The 14,316-nt window shown below is 35.2% G+C and overlaps 1 protein-coding gene across 1 annotated transcript in view; it reads right to left on the bottom strand.

Annotated features, from left to right (window-relative positions):
• Positions 1 to 14,316, bottom strand: part of CDH18 (cadherin 18) — a 922,309-nt gene that overhangs the window by 766,323 nt on the left and 141,670 nt on the right. The window lies entirely within an intron of this gene.

The following is a 14,316-nucleotide window of genomic DNA, read 5'->3' as shown; positions in this document are numbered from 1 at the left end:
TTGAAGACAAAGCTTTCGAATGTTCCCAAACTCTCAGAGAGGAAGAGAAATGGAGGGCAAAAACAGATCACTCTCTCAGAGAGCTCTGAGATAATTTAAAGAAAACCAATATTCATCTTATAGGGATCCCTGAAAAAGATGAAGTGGCTTCACAAGGCACAGAGTCTCTTTTCCATGAGATTATGAAAGAGAACTTTCCAGACATGTCAAGAGATTCTGAAATTTAGATAGCAGACAGTTTCAGAACTCCAGCACAACTCAGTCCGAATAAGATATCCCCCAGACACATTATAATCAATTTCACTAAAGTTAATATGAAGGAGAAAATTCTGAAAGCAGCCAGACAAAAGAAAACCATCACCTACAAGGGGAAGAATATTAGAATAACTTCAGATCTCTCTGCTGAAACCATTCAAGCTAGAAGAGGATGGTCATCAACTTTTAATCACCTAAAATGAAATAATTTCAACCCAGGATCCTGTACCCAGCTAAACTGAGTTTCATTTATGATGGAGAAATTAAATACTTTAACGACATTCACATGTTGAAGAAATTTGTCACAACTAAACCAGCTCTCTGATATTCTCAGACCTATCCTTCATAAAGACCAGCATAATCCTCCACCACAAAAGTAAACCCACCCAGAAAATTTTGATCAAATTCCAACTTCCACAGTCGCAAAAGGATTAAAAATGTCCACCGGACTCTCAAAAGGCTTATCAATATTCTCAATTAATGTGAATTGTTTCAATTGTCCTCTAAAGAGGCACAGGTTGGCTGACTGGATACAAAAACTCAAGCCAGATATCTGCTGCATACAAGAATCTCATCTTACATTAAAAGACAAATATAGACTCAAGGTGAAGGGATGGTCATCTATACTCCAGGCAAGTGGAAAACAGAAAAAAGCAGGTGTTGCGATCCTATTTGCAGATGCAATGGGCTTTAAACTAACCAAAATAAGGAAGAATAAGGATGGACACTTCATATTTGTTAAAGGTAATACTCAATATGAGATTTCAATTATTAATATTTATGTACCCAACCAGAAGACACCTCAATTTATAAGAGACACTCTATACTACCCAAAGCAATATATAATTTTAATGCAATTACTATCAAAGCTCCATATTCATATTTTAAAGATCTTGAAAAAATAATACTTCGTTTGATATGGAATCAGAAAAAAACCTCGAATAGCCAAAACATTACTCAGAAATAAGAACAAAGCAGGAGGAATCACACTACCAGACCTGAGACTGTACTAAAAATCGATAGTGATCAAAACAGCATGGTACTGGCACAAAAACAGAGAGGTAGATGTCTGGAACAAAATAGAAAACCAAGAGATGAATCCAGCTACTTATCATTATTTGATCTTTGACAAGCCAATTAAAAACATTTAGTGGGGAAAAGATTCCCTATTTAACAAATGGTGCTAAGTGAACTGGCTGTCGATCTGTAAAAGACTGAAACTGGACCCACACCTTTCACCATTAACTAAGATAGACTCTCACTGGATCAAAGATTTAAACTTAAGACATGAAACTATAAAAATACTTGAAGAAAGTACAGGGAAAACTCTTGAAGGAAGCAGCCTGGGTGAATATTTTATGAGGGGGACTCCCCAGGCAGTTGAAGCAGTATCAAAAATACATTACTGGGACTGATCAAACTAAAAAGCTTCTGCACAGCCAAGCACATAGTAAGTAAAGCAAGCAGACAGCCCTCAGAATGGGAGAAAATAATTGGAGGTTATACCTCCGATAAAGGTTTAATAACCAGAATCCACAGAGAATTCTAATGTATTAGCAAGAAAAGAACACATGACCCCATCTCAGGGTGGGCAAGGGATGTGAAGAGAAATTTCTCTAAAGAAGACAGATGCACGGTCTACAGACACATGAAAAAAATCTCATCATCCTTAATCATCAGAGAAATGCAAATCAAAACTACTTGGAGATATCACCTAACCCCAGTAAGAGTAGCCCACATAACAAAATCCCAAAACCAGAGATGTTGGCGTGGATGCGGAGAAAAGGGCACACTTCTACACTGCTGGTGGGAATGCACACTAATACGTTCCTTTTGGAAGGATGTTTGGAGAATACTTAGAAATCTAAAAATAGACCTGCCATTCCATCCTATAATTCCATTACTAGGTATATATCCAGAAGACCAAAAATCACAATATAACAAAGACATCTGTACCAGAATGTTTATTGCAGCCCAATTCATAATTGCTAAGTCATGGAAGAAGCCCAAGTGCCCATCAACCCACGAATGGACTAGCAAATTGTGGTACATGTATACCATGGGATATTATGCAGCCTTAAAGAAAGATGGAGACTTTACCTCTTTCACGCTTATGTGGATGGAGCTGGAACATATTCTTCTTAGCAAAGTACCTCAAGAATGGCTAAGAAAATGCCAGGAAGGCTATGTTAACTAGTGTGATGAAAATGTATCAAACGGTCTATGAACCAAGTGTATGGTGCCCCATGATCATACTAATGTATACAGCTATGATTTAATAAAAAAAAAAAGAAAAAAAAAGAATGGAAGAAAATTTATCCAATGTCCTCAGCCCTACTATGAAGCTAATTTATAGCTTTCATATGAAGGCTATAACCCAACTATAACACAAGAATACGGGGAAAGGGCCAAGGGAGGAGAAGGGAGAGGGAAGTCAGGTGGAGGGAGGGTTATGGGTGGGGCCACACCTACGGTGCATCTTAGAATGGGTACAGGTGAAACCTACTAAATGCAGAATACAAATGTCTACATACAATAACTAAGAAAATGCCATGAAGGCTACGATGAACAGTTTGATGAGAATATTTCAGATTGTATATGAAACCAGCACATTGTACCCCTTGATTGCACAAATATACACAGCTATGAGGTAACAATTACAAAAATAAATAAATTTTTACAAAATAATTTTCATATATCAAACATGTACCTTTTAATACAAATAATTATTTAGTGAACTCTATCTTATGTATGTATGGATTATGCAATCTGTGAATTATTCAAGTGGATTTATAAAAATCTAAAATTTATTTACCCCATGGCTTACCAAGTCAGGGCATGCCATCCATGGTTAATATTAGCTAAAGGAGAAAATAAATAGGAAGGTGACTCTACTGAGGAAAATAATCTCACAAAACATTTCAATGATAAATAGGAATGAATTTTGATTATCAAAAAAATAATTCTTATGGTGTTATGAATATTAAAAAAAATTATTCTATGTATCATATTACCTCACTGCTTGGTACATAGTAAAAGCTTAATACATTCCAACTCATGATATATCCAGTTTTTAGAACTTTATTTTATTTAACATGCAGTAGTTTCCTTTTTACCAAAGCATGAAAGCAAAGTTAAATAGAGAAACTGTGGAGAGTTAAATTGTTAGCACTGCATTGTTATTGATTAAGATATTACTAAGATATTGTTAAAAGTTAAGGTATGGTTAAAAATCAAGCAAGCCATTATTTTTCTTTCTTTTGTCTGTATGTAAAAGTTTCTACTCCCCCAGACAACTTCTGGTGCTTAACACAAATCTATCTCCTTTCTAAAATAACAGAAATAAAGGCTTTTGAATAAAACTGAAAACAGAGGAAAGAGACAGAGAATATTTCATCTCAAAAAGACAGAGGGATTACACTGATTGTCTTGTAAATCTGACTGTGGGCAATTACTCTATGCTAGCCAACATAAATTCTCTGTAGCTTCACAGTGATATCCAAGAGATGGGTGCTGAGGGGCTGACGATGGAAAAGTCATAAGGTTATTGACTCAACCAATATAAATTCACCCACTCACTGGCAAGGTATTCCAAACCCCACTGTCTCTGTTACGTGTTTGCCACTTCCTTGATCCCGTTTCAACATACAACATAATTAACTTATCTTTATCTGTATCTTTCTTCTTCTCCCACTCCCTGTAACAAGGCAGGCATTAGGCATTGATGTTAGCTTGCCTGCGGTTTCATTTCCTCTTTAGTGATGTATGTTCACGCTTGAAAATATTTGGCACTTTATAAATAATATTAAAATAAATAAATAGGGTGGCGCCTGTGGCTCAAAGGAGTAGGGCACCAGCCCCATATACCAGAGGTGGTGGGTTCAGATCCGGTCCTGGGCAAAAACTTCAAATATAACGTAACATAAAAATAAAAATAAAAATAAAATAAATAAATAAAACTGTCCAGTCTACACCAGTGGTTCCGAGAGTCAAAGAACAATCAAGTGAGCTGGATAACTGGAGGACACGCTTCCCATTCAATAAATATAGAAGCAATATCAACTGTAATAGAGACTGACTTCACCTTGAGGTAAAACATTTTCCTGCAAAATATATTTACTGATTAGCTAGGATTAAAAACATTTGACCTTACACTTTCTCATTAATGGTGCATTCATGAGTTTGTATTGAATTAATTAAAATTGAATATAATACACAATGCGATGAAAATATGTCCATTGGAATAATTACTGTGTTAAAATGTTTTGCCAGTTTACCTATTTTAGTATTGAACACTAAGCTATGACAAACTAAGCACATATTATTTATACTCACTCAATTTCCAAAGTCAATCCAGTTAAGACGTCAAAAGTTAGCAAGCACGAACTTGGGCTAAACAAGTCATTTAGCCACCATTAGGCAAACACCAGCTGTGCAGTACTGTTCCTAGGCAATACAACATTTCAGAGAATGGATTATCAGAAAAGGGAAACAATGCCTTCTGCATCGTCACAGAAGTGAAAACTAGGGTTCTCCCTCATGTTTATTTATATGAATATAAAGGTCTTACACTAGCAAAAGTGAGGAAGTCATGGAACAGAGCTGTGTAGGAAAGAAAAAGTCATGGATTGTGTTTAGCAAATGGATTGCAGACTTTTCTTTTTATTATTGGAGAATAGTGGTACAGAATATAGATAAGTAATTGGCTAATTCATGGAAGCTACTGGCTTTTACCGCAAAGAGTAGGGATCATTGTGGACTTTTATATAAGGAATGCCAATCCTGGTAACACATACTTGGAAGACCAATATGACAGACAGTACGGAAAGAGCAACAGAAAGAGTTGGTACAAATGAAAATGGGTAAGAAAATACATCAACATTCCTCACATGAGGTGGATGAGAAATGGATCCTGGAGCTTAGGGGGTAAGAAGGCCCAGTGATAGGAACAATGAGCGTGAATAATATTCACTCTCAAGCAGTTAACACAGATCACTTCAAAGAGCACTGGTTTTACTGTATTTTTTGTTGTTGTTTGAGACGGAGTTCCATTATGTCAGCCTTAGTTGAGTGTGTAGCGTCACAGCTCACAGCAACCTCAAACTCTTGGGCTTAAGCAGTTCTCTAGCCTCAGCCTCCCAGGTAGCTGGGCCATCATACCCGGTTATTTTGGGGTATACTTGTCACTGTTATTTGGCAGGCCGGAGCTGGGTTGGAACTCACCAGCTCTGGGTACCCTAGCTGCTGAGCTACAGGTGCCAAGCCTTGACTCTACTTTTTTTGTTGTTGCAGTTTGGCCTGGGCTGGGTTTGAACCTGCCACCCTTGATATACCGAGCCGGTGCCTTTACTCAGTGAGCCACAGGCACTGCCCCATTATTTTCTTTTTTTTTTTTTTTAATCAAATGCCAGTCATATGTGCATGACCACACTGTAAAGTACGTCCTAAGTACAGTATGGCCTGTTCTTTTGTCCAGTCCTATGAATACTAGTAAACAGTTTACCTTCATTTCTCATTCTCCTCCAAGTGATTCAGTTCCATCCCTGCCAATGCTATCATGACCATTAGTTTTCCATCCACACAGAGATACTTTCATTAATAATTATGTTGGACCAGCAGAGATACCTTATGCAAATGACAGGTGTGTTTCCCTTTAGATATTGACATTTTAGATACAAACTATTTTAGATACATTTTACATAGAAATTATTATTCACAGGTGACATTTTAGATACAAACTATTAGAAAAACCTCTCTAAGAAAAATTCTGTTTAAATATGGATATCGTTACTATAAATATATTTCTTTTTCTTTATTTCAGTTGCATTAATCCTTCCCTGTAATATAGGTAATATTCTAAAGTATATTTAAGTTTTAAATGCTGTCTTCTGATAGACAATGTTCTGCAGTTATAATATTTTTATTTGAAAGTTTTGAGTTGGCACTGTTGAGTCCATTTAGAGGACAAAATGTTCAAACCAAAATTATGTCTGAAATCCGTCATTGAAGTACTTTAAGAATTAAAGCTTGGGTATAATTTGTTACTGTCCATATGTTGTGGAAACAAGCTGAACATACATCAAAGAAATCATTCTTTTCGGGAACATTTTTAAGAGCTTTCAAAGGCTGACAGAGTCCTTGCTTCACATTGAAATTGCTAAAGAGATCCTTTGAACTATTGAAATGTAGTATAGCCAGAGTTTGTGTTTTGTTTTGTTTCATCCCACTTTTCCAGATGCCTTTATTATCAGCAAGGAGGGAGGACAGTTTCTAGCTGATCAACTGGCAAAAAATACTTTGCTTAGTTTGCTATTGTATTGCAATGCTCCTTTACATGTATCTTTCATTTGTTATTGTACTTAAATTCTCTTTTAAGTATATCTTTTCCTAGAGACCAAGGAAAAGTTAAGCAACTGACAATACATTGGGAAAATACATGATCACATAAGACAATGTGTAATAACAGAAATAAACTTGAAAGCCTCGTTAATTTGAAAATGTATAACTGCTGTGGTGAAAGACTAATGACTTTGCATGATTAGGTAAAATAAAGATATTATTGTCATTATCAATAGACTACATTACAAAAATCAATAAGGATATTTATGTCATTATCTGTAGAACTACAGTATGGAAATATCTTTGTAGGTTATAACATCGCAATCTGGCAAAACTAATGTATAAGATAGTAGATCAAAAATTTCAATTGAAGTTAGTTAAAATTTCTATAGCAATGTTATGAAAGATAAATTGTTATGAAACACTGAGCAAACCAAAGTTTTTAAAAATTTAAAAAAGTATAATTACATAGAGAAAATTTTCCCCCTTTTAAAAAAATGCTATTGTGATGAAAACAGTGAACCTGCTATTTATACTGTAAATAATAGTGGATTTTTAACTTTATAGGCAGAATATTGTGCAGTAGATCTCTGGCACTTATTTAGCTTGAATAACTAAATATTTATACCCAAGGAAAACTCTCCACTCCCCACCCATCCCAGCCCCTTGAAATCACCATTCCTCCTTCTATTTCTGTGAGTTTGACTTTTTACACACCTCATTTAAGTGGTATCATGTGGAATTTCTCCTTTCACTAGTTGATTTCACATAACATAATGCTGAAATTCACCTACATGACTGCATATGTCAAGATGTCCTTTTTTAGAGGCTCCATAATATTTAATGTGTATATCATGTTTTCTTTATCCATTTATCCTTCCAGGGACATTTACGGGTTTCTCTCAGCTGCTGTGAATAATGCTGCTATGAACACTGAGAGCAGATACCTCTAACATCCTGATTTCAATTATTTTGGACATACTCAGATCCACGTGATTGATAAATCAAATATTTATTCTATTTTATTTTTTTTTGAGGAAATTCATAGTGTTTTGCATGGCAGCTACCACAGTACACTTTTCTACACATTCTTATGAATATATGTCATACAGAGAATTATCAGAAGGTGTAGATATTTTTAAATGTTTATGCCACTTAATTGATTATAATAAATGTTATTCATGATTATATATATTTAATATTTACTCTAATAAGAAAGTTGTTAGATTGTATTTAGCCAAGAAATCCCATTACCAAAGGGGCTGGATTATAGGCCATCAACACAAACTAAAGAATCCCCATAGATTGGTGTATTCTGGACAAACTTGTGAAAGATAACAAATGCCAAAATCCCTTGAGAAAACCTAAGACATGGTCTTTGGTGGCTGTGAATAATTCTTCTTTTTTTTTTTCCTTTTAGTAAGTCATATACTCATAGGTTCTGAGGTGAAATAATATCCAAAACCTTTGTAACCCGTGTCAGCCTGAAAATCCGGGAACCTCTTTAGGCTAAGCTGGAATCCTCTTGAGAACCCTGGTGCTAACTAGAATCTTGAATTCATAGAAAAACCAGAAGAATGATTGATATTTCCATTCTTTTCTATTTTCTTGCTAATAATGGTAGGAAATTATATGGCTCACAGGGTGTTGCAAACTTTTGCCAACAATCACCTGACTCATGAACCATTGAGAGGGGCACATGTTTGATAAGTGGAAAGGAAAATGCTCTCAGTTTCCTCTCTCACTTTCTGATGACTGTGTGCTGCTTCCTGCAGTTTAAAATGGGGACAATCAGATAATTATTGCAGAAATATAGCTGTAAGTAGAGCTATGAAGCAGAAATCTTAACTATATGGCTACTTCATGTCACTCCATAAAACTTCTATTTTGAATACAATTTTTTTTATTTTGAATACAATTTATATTTTTGAATGGAAATTTTATTTTAATGATAATGGTAACACATTATCATTTAAGAACATAGAAAAATATTATGAAGAAAATAAAAATATCACTTATTCCATAACTCTTGTTACACATAATTTAAAAACCATTTATTTATAAATAAATCTTTCTGAATCTATCATATTCCTTTCATGAGAAGAGAGCTTCATTGCTGTAATATTCTTGGATTTGTTATTGTTCCTTAACCACTAGTCCTTAAGGCTGAAGACAAAGCTTAATCTCACTGGGGTCTAAAGATGCAAAATGAAAAAATCACAGGTTGGTTTATACCTCCCTCTTCCTTCTTGAGCTGTTCGGTCTGCAAGGAGGATATTCTTTTGATGCCTATTAACCATGCTGTCAATTTAGGCATGAATGGGCTGTTCTCCACAGAGAGACTATTCTGTACAATTTGGTAAGTCTTTCCAATTGCAAACTCAATAACAGCAAGTCATCTTAATGATAGGAATTGGCACATTCTGTAACGCCACATGTATCCAAAATAAATATGATCTTTTGGCCACAATTCTGCCTTATTTGTACGCTGCAATTTTTTAATGCAATCAGAGCAGCAATGTATTCAATTAGAAAAGTCATATGAAGAAGTTACTAATGTGTCTATCTACTTCTCTTTACACATGTGGAAACAGGCCTATTGCACTTAAAATAATATGGCCAAGTTCACACAGGGAGTTCAATAACGTAGGAATCATCTTTGTGAATAAAAGCTACTTTATGTAACCAACATCCTACATATGCTATTCATTGTTTAAAATAATTTGATATTACAAACAGTATTAGCTGAAGACTCTTCAGTCTTCTTTTCACTTTGACATTTTATAAATTGCAAACCTACAGTTTCCCAACTATTCACTTGCAGAAAAAAAAAACAAAACTCTAAGTTATACATATTTAAGGACACGCCTACCACTATCATTGTTCACTGATACTGTTTATTTATTTATTTATTTATTTATTATTATTATTATTTTTTTGAGACAGAGTCTCAAGCTGTTGCCCTGGGTAGAGTGCTGTGGCACTCCTAGGCTCAAGCGATTCTCCTGCCTCCGCCTCCCAAGTAGCTGGCACAACAGGTGCCCACCACAATGCCTGGTTATCTTTTGGTTGCAGCTGTCCTTGTTGTTTGGCAGCCCGGGCTAGATTCGAACCTGCCAGCTCAGGTGTATGTGGCTGGCATCTTAGCCTCTTGAGACAAAGGCGCCGAGCTGATACTGTATATGTAATATTAACCTTACTCATCACTACATGTTTCAGTATCTGAGAAATTCTGCATTTCTTTTGCATCAGTTAGATGCTTAAAAGATTTTATCTTACATCTGACAGTTCAGTAGTCTGCAAAACTATTTCTTCAAAGGTTCAGATAGTGAATTTTTCAGCTTCATGGGCCACAGACTCAATTGCAAATACCAAAACAACTGATCTGCCATTGTAGGTGAACATTGCCTATATCCATATGAAAGGGTGTGGGAGGATTTGGCCGACTAGGCCTACTTTGCCAGCCCCTAATGCAAACTTCCATGCTATAGAACCCATCTCACACATGAGGAAGAGACTCATATTGCAGAGTAGATTAGAAATCATGATGTGCTAGCTGGGAGCATAAACTCTGGATCTGTATTGTCTGATAGTCTTTATCAAAACTGGGAATACTAATAGTTTCTATACACAGAATTGTGATGATAAAATTAATCTCTCTATTAATCTCTCTCATACACACACACATATAGAATATGAGATTTAGAGTACTCCGATACATAAATGTGCTATATAAGTGAATACAGCTATACATCATAATCAATAGTATTAAGATAAGAATACTAATAGTTTCTGTATCACAGTATTGAGAATATAAAAATAAATCAATATATATGAAACATGTAGAGTACTAAGACACAAAAATAGGTTATTAAGTGAAGGCAGCTATATACAATGCAATAAATTTTAATAATCATGATTATTTATATTTCTTGCTTAATATGTTAAATTCAAGTATTTAATTATTAAATGTAATCAGCTGCTAAAATTCTACATTAAACTACATAGATTTATTTGCCTTTTATCAATTGCTGAATCTTTACATTATTTAAAATTTGGTTGACATTGCAAGAAGACAGACACAGAATAATCTATCATGATCAACTTGTAATAGGAAGCTAAGAAATATATATAGATACATGAAAGTCCATCATGGTTATTAGTTTCACAGTTTGGTCTGTTACACTGATGGGTAAACTCAGGAATCCTTTGTTAGTTTTACTCTCCTTATTCACAACAGGAACAAGCTTGATTTTACAAACTTACCATCATCACACAGTTCCCTTTTTGACAGAGCAGTAGTTGCATTTCTTTCTTTTTTTTTTTTTTATTAAATCATAGCTGAGTACATTAATGCGATCATGGGACACCATACACTGGTTTTATAGACCGTTTGACACATTTTCATCACACTGGTTAGCATAGCCTTCTTGGTATTTTCTTAGTTATTGTGCTAAGACATTTACATTCTACATTTACTAAGTTTCACATATACCCTTGTAAGATGCACCGCAGGTGTAATCCCATCAATCACCCTCCTTCCGCCCACCTCCCCCACCCTCTCCTCCCTTTCCACCTTCCCCCTATTCTTATAACTGGGTTATAGCTTTCATGTGAAAGCCATGCATTAGTTTCATAGTAGGGCTGTGTACATTGCATACTTTTTCTTCCATTCTTGAGATACTTTACTAAGAAGAATATGTTCCAGCTCCATCCATGTAAACATGAAAGCGGTGAAGTCTCCATCTTTCTTTAAGGCTGCATAATATTCCATGGTGTACATATACCACAATTTATTAATCCATTTGTGGATCGATGGGCACTTGGGCTTTTTCCATGACTTAGCAATTATGAATTGGGCTGCAAAAAACGTTCTGGTACAAATATCTTTGTTATGATGTGATTTTTGGTCTTCTGGGTATATGCCTAGTAGAGTAATTACAGGATATAATGGTAGATCTATTTTTAGATCTCTAAGTGCTCTCCAGACATCTTTCCAAAAGGAATGTATTAGTTTGCATTCCCACCAGCAGTGTAGAAGTGTTCCCTTTTCTCCACATCCATGCCAACATCTCTGGTCTTGGGATTTTGTGATATAGGCTAATCTTACTGGAGTTAGATGATATCTCAAAGTAGATTTGATTTGCATTTCCCTGATGATTAAAGATGATGAGCATTTTTTCATATGTCTGTAGGCCATGTGCCTGTCTTCTTCAAAGAAGTTTCCCTACAAGTCCCTTGCCCAGCCTGCAATGGGATCACTTGTTCTTTTCTTGCTAATACATTTGAGTTCTCTGTGGATTCTGGTTATTAAACCTTTGTCAGAGACATAACCTGCAAATATCTTCTCCCATTCTGAGGGCTGTTTGCTTGCTTTACTTACTGTTTTCTTGGCTTTGCAGAAGCTTTTTAGTTTGATCAGGTCCCAGTAGTATATTTTTGAAGCTGTTTTAATTGCCCGGGGGGTCCTCCTCATAAAACACTCACCCAGACCAATTTCTTCAAAGGTTTTCCCTGCACTCTCTTCTACTATTTTTATAGTTTCATGTCTTAAGTTTAAATCTTTTATCCAGTGAGAGTCTATCTTAGTAATGGTGAAAGGTGTGGGTCCAGTTTCAGTCTTCTACAGGTTGCCGGCCAGTTCACCCAGCACCATTTGTTAAATAGAGAATCTGTTCCCCACTGAATGTTTTTAATTGTCTCGTCAAAGATCAAATAATGGTAAGTAGCTGGATTCATCTCTTGGTTCTCTATTCTGTTCTAGACATCTACTTCTCTGTTTTTGTGCCAGGACCATGCTGTTTTAATCACTATTGATTTATAGTATAGTCTGAGGTCTGGTAGCGTGATTCCTCCTGCTTTGTTTTTATTTCTGAGTAATGTCTTGGCTATTCGAGGTTTTTTCTGATTCCATATAAAACAAAGTATTATTTTTTTCAAGATCATTAAAGTATGACAGTGAAGCTTTACTAGGGATTGCATTAAAATTGTATATTGCTTTGGGTAGTATGGACATTTTAACTATGTTCATTCTTCCCAGCCACGTGCATGGTATGTTTTTCCATTTGTTAACATTTTCAGCTATTTCTTTTCTTAGAGTTTCATAGTTCTCTCTATAGAAATCTTTCACGTCCTTTGTTAGATAAACTCCCAAATCTTTCATCTTCTTTGGCACTACTGTGAATGGAATAGAGTCCTTAACTGTTTTTTCAGCTTGACTATTGTTGGTATATATAAAGGCTACCGATTTATGAATGTTGATTTTGTAACCTGAGATGCTGCTGTATTCCTCGATCACTTCTGAGAGTTTTGTAGTAGAATCCCTGGTGTTTTCAGGTATACAATCATATCATCTGCAAAAAGGGAAAGTTTGTTCTCTTCTGACCCTATATGGATACCCTTGATCGCCTTTTCTTCCCTTATTGGGGTAGCTAAAGCTTCCATTACAATGTTAAAGAGCAATGGAAACAATGGGCAGCCTTGTCGGGTTCCTGATCTTAGTGGAAATGATTTCAACTTAACTCCATTCAATATGATATTGGCTGTGGGTTTGCTGTAGATGGCCTCTATCAGTTTAAGAAATGTCCCTTCTATACCAATTTACTTAAGTGTTCTGATCATGAAGGGATGCTGGATATTATCAAAAGCTTTTTCTGCATCAATTGAGAGAATCATATGGTCTTTGTTTTTTTAATTTGTTTATATGCTGAATTATACTTATAGATTTACATATATTGAAGCAGCATTGAGAACCTGGGATAAAACTGACTTGGGCATGATGTATAGTTTGTTTTATGTGTTGCTGGGTTCTGTTTGTTAGGATCTTGTTGAATATTTTTGCATGTATATTTATTAGTAATATTGGTCTATAATTTTCTTTTCTTGTTGGGTCTTTTCCTGGTTTTGGGATCAGGGTGATGTTTGCTTCAAAGAATGTGTTGGGTAGTCTTCCTTCTTTTTCTACATTTTGGAACAGATTGAGTAATATAGATTGAGTATATACTAATTCCTCTCTAAAGGTTTGGTAAAACCTTAAGTAATTTAGATTGATTATATACTAATTCCTCTCTAAAGGTTTGGTAAAATTCTGACGTGAAGTCATCTGGTCCCGAGCTTTTCTTTTTAGGGAGATTTTGTATGGTTGATGCTATTTCAGAACTTTATATGGACCTGTTCAAAATTTTCACTTGATCCTGGCTAAGTCTTAGAAGGTGACTGCTTCCAAGTATTGGTCAATTTCCTTAAGATTTTCATATTTTTGAGAATAAAGTTTCTTGTAATATTCATTAGGGATTTTATGAATTTCTGAGGAGTCTGTTGTTATTTTGTTTTTGTTGTTTCCGATTGATGAGATTAGAGATTTTACTCTTTTTTTTCCTGGTTAGGTTAGTCAAAGGTTTATCTATTTTATTGACTTTTTCAAAAAACCAACTTTTTGATTTATTGATCTATTGTATAATTCTTTTGTCTTTGATTTCATTTAATTCTGCTCTAATTTTGGTTATTTCTTTTCTTCTACTGAGTTTGGGGTTGGAATGTTCTTCCTTTTCCAATTACTTGAAATGTCTCATTAAGTTAACTTTCTTTCTTTCCATTCTCTTGAGGAAGGCTTGCAGTGCTACAAATTTCCCTCTTAGGACTGCCTTTGCGGTATCCCAGAGGTTGTTATAATTTGTGTCTTCATTGTCTTTTTGTTCCAAAAATTTGGCAATTGTCTTCATA

This window comes from Nycticebus coucang, chromosome 1 (assembly GCF_027406575.1).
Source record: "Nycticebus coucang isolate mNycCou1 chromosome 1, mNycCou1.pri, whole genome shotgun sequence".
NCBI lineage: Eukaryota > Metazoa > Chordata > Mammalia > Primates > Lorisidae > Nycticebus > Nycticebus coucang.
The sequence above is the reverse complement of the archived record's forward strand: the minus strand, read 5'-3'. Positions and strand labels throughout refer to the sequence as shown.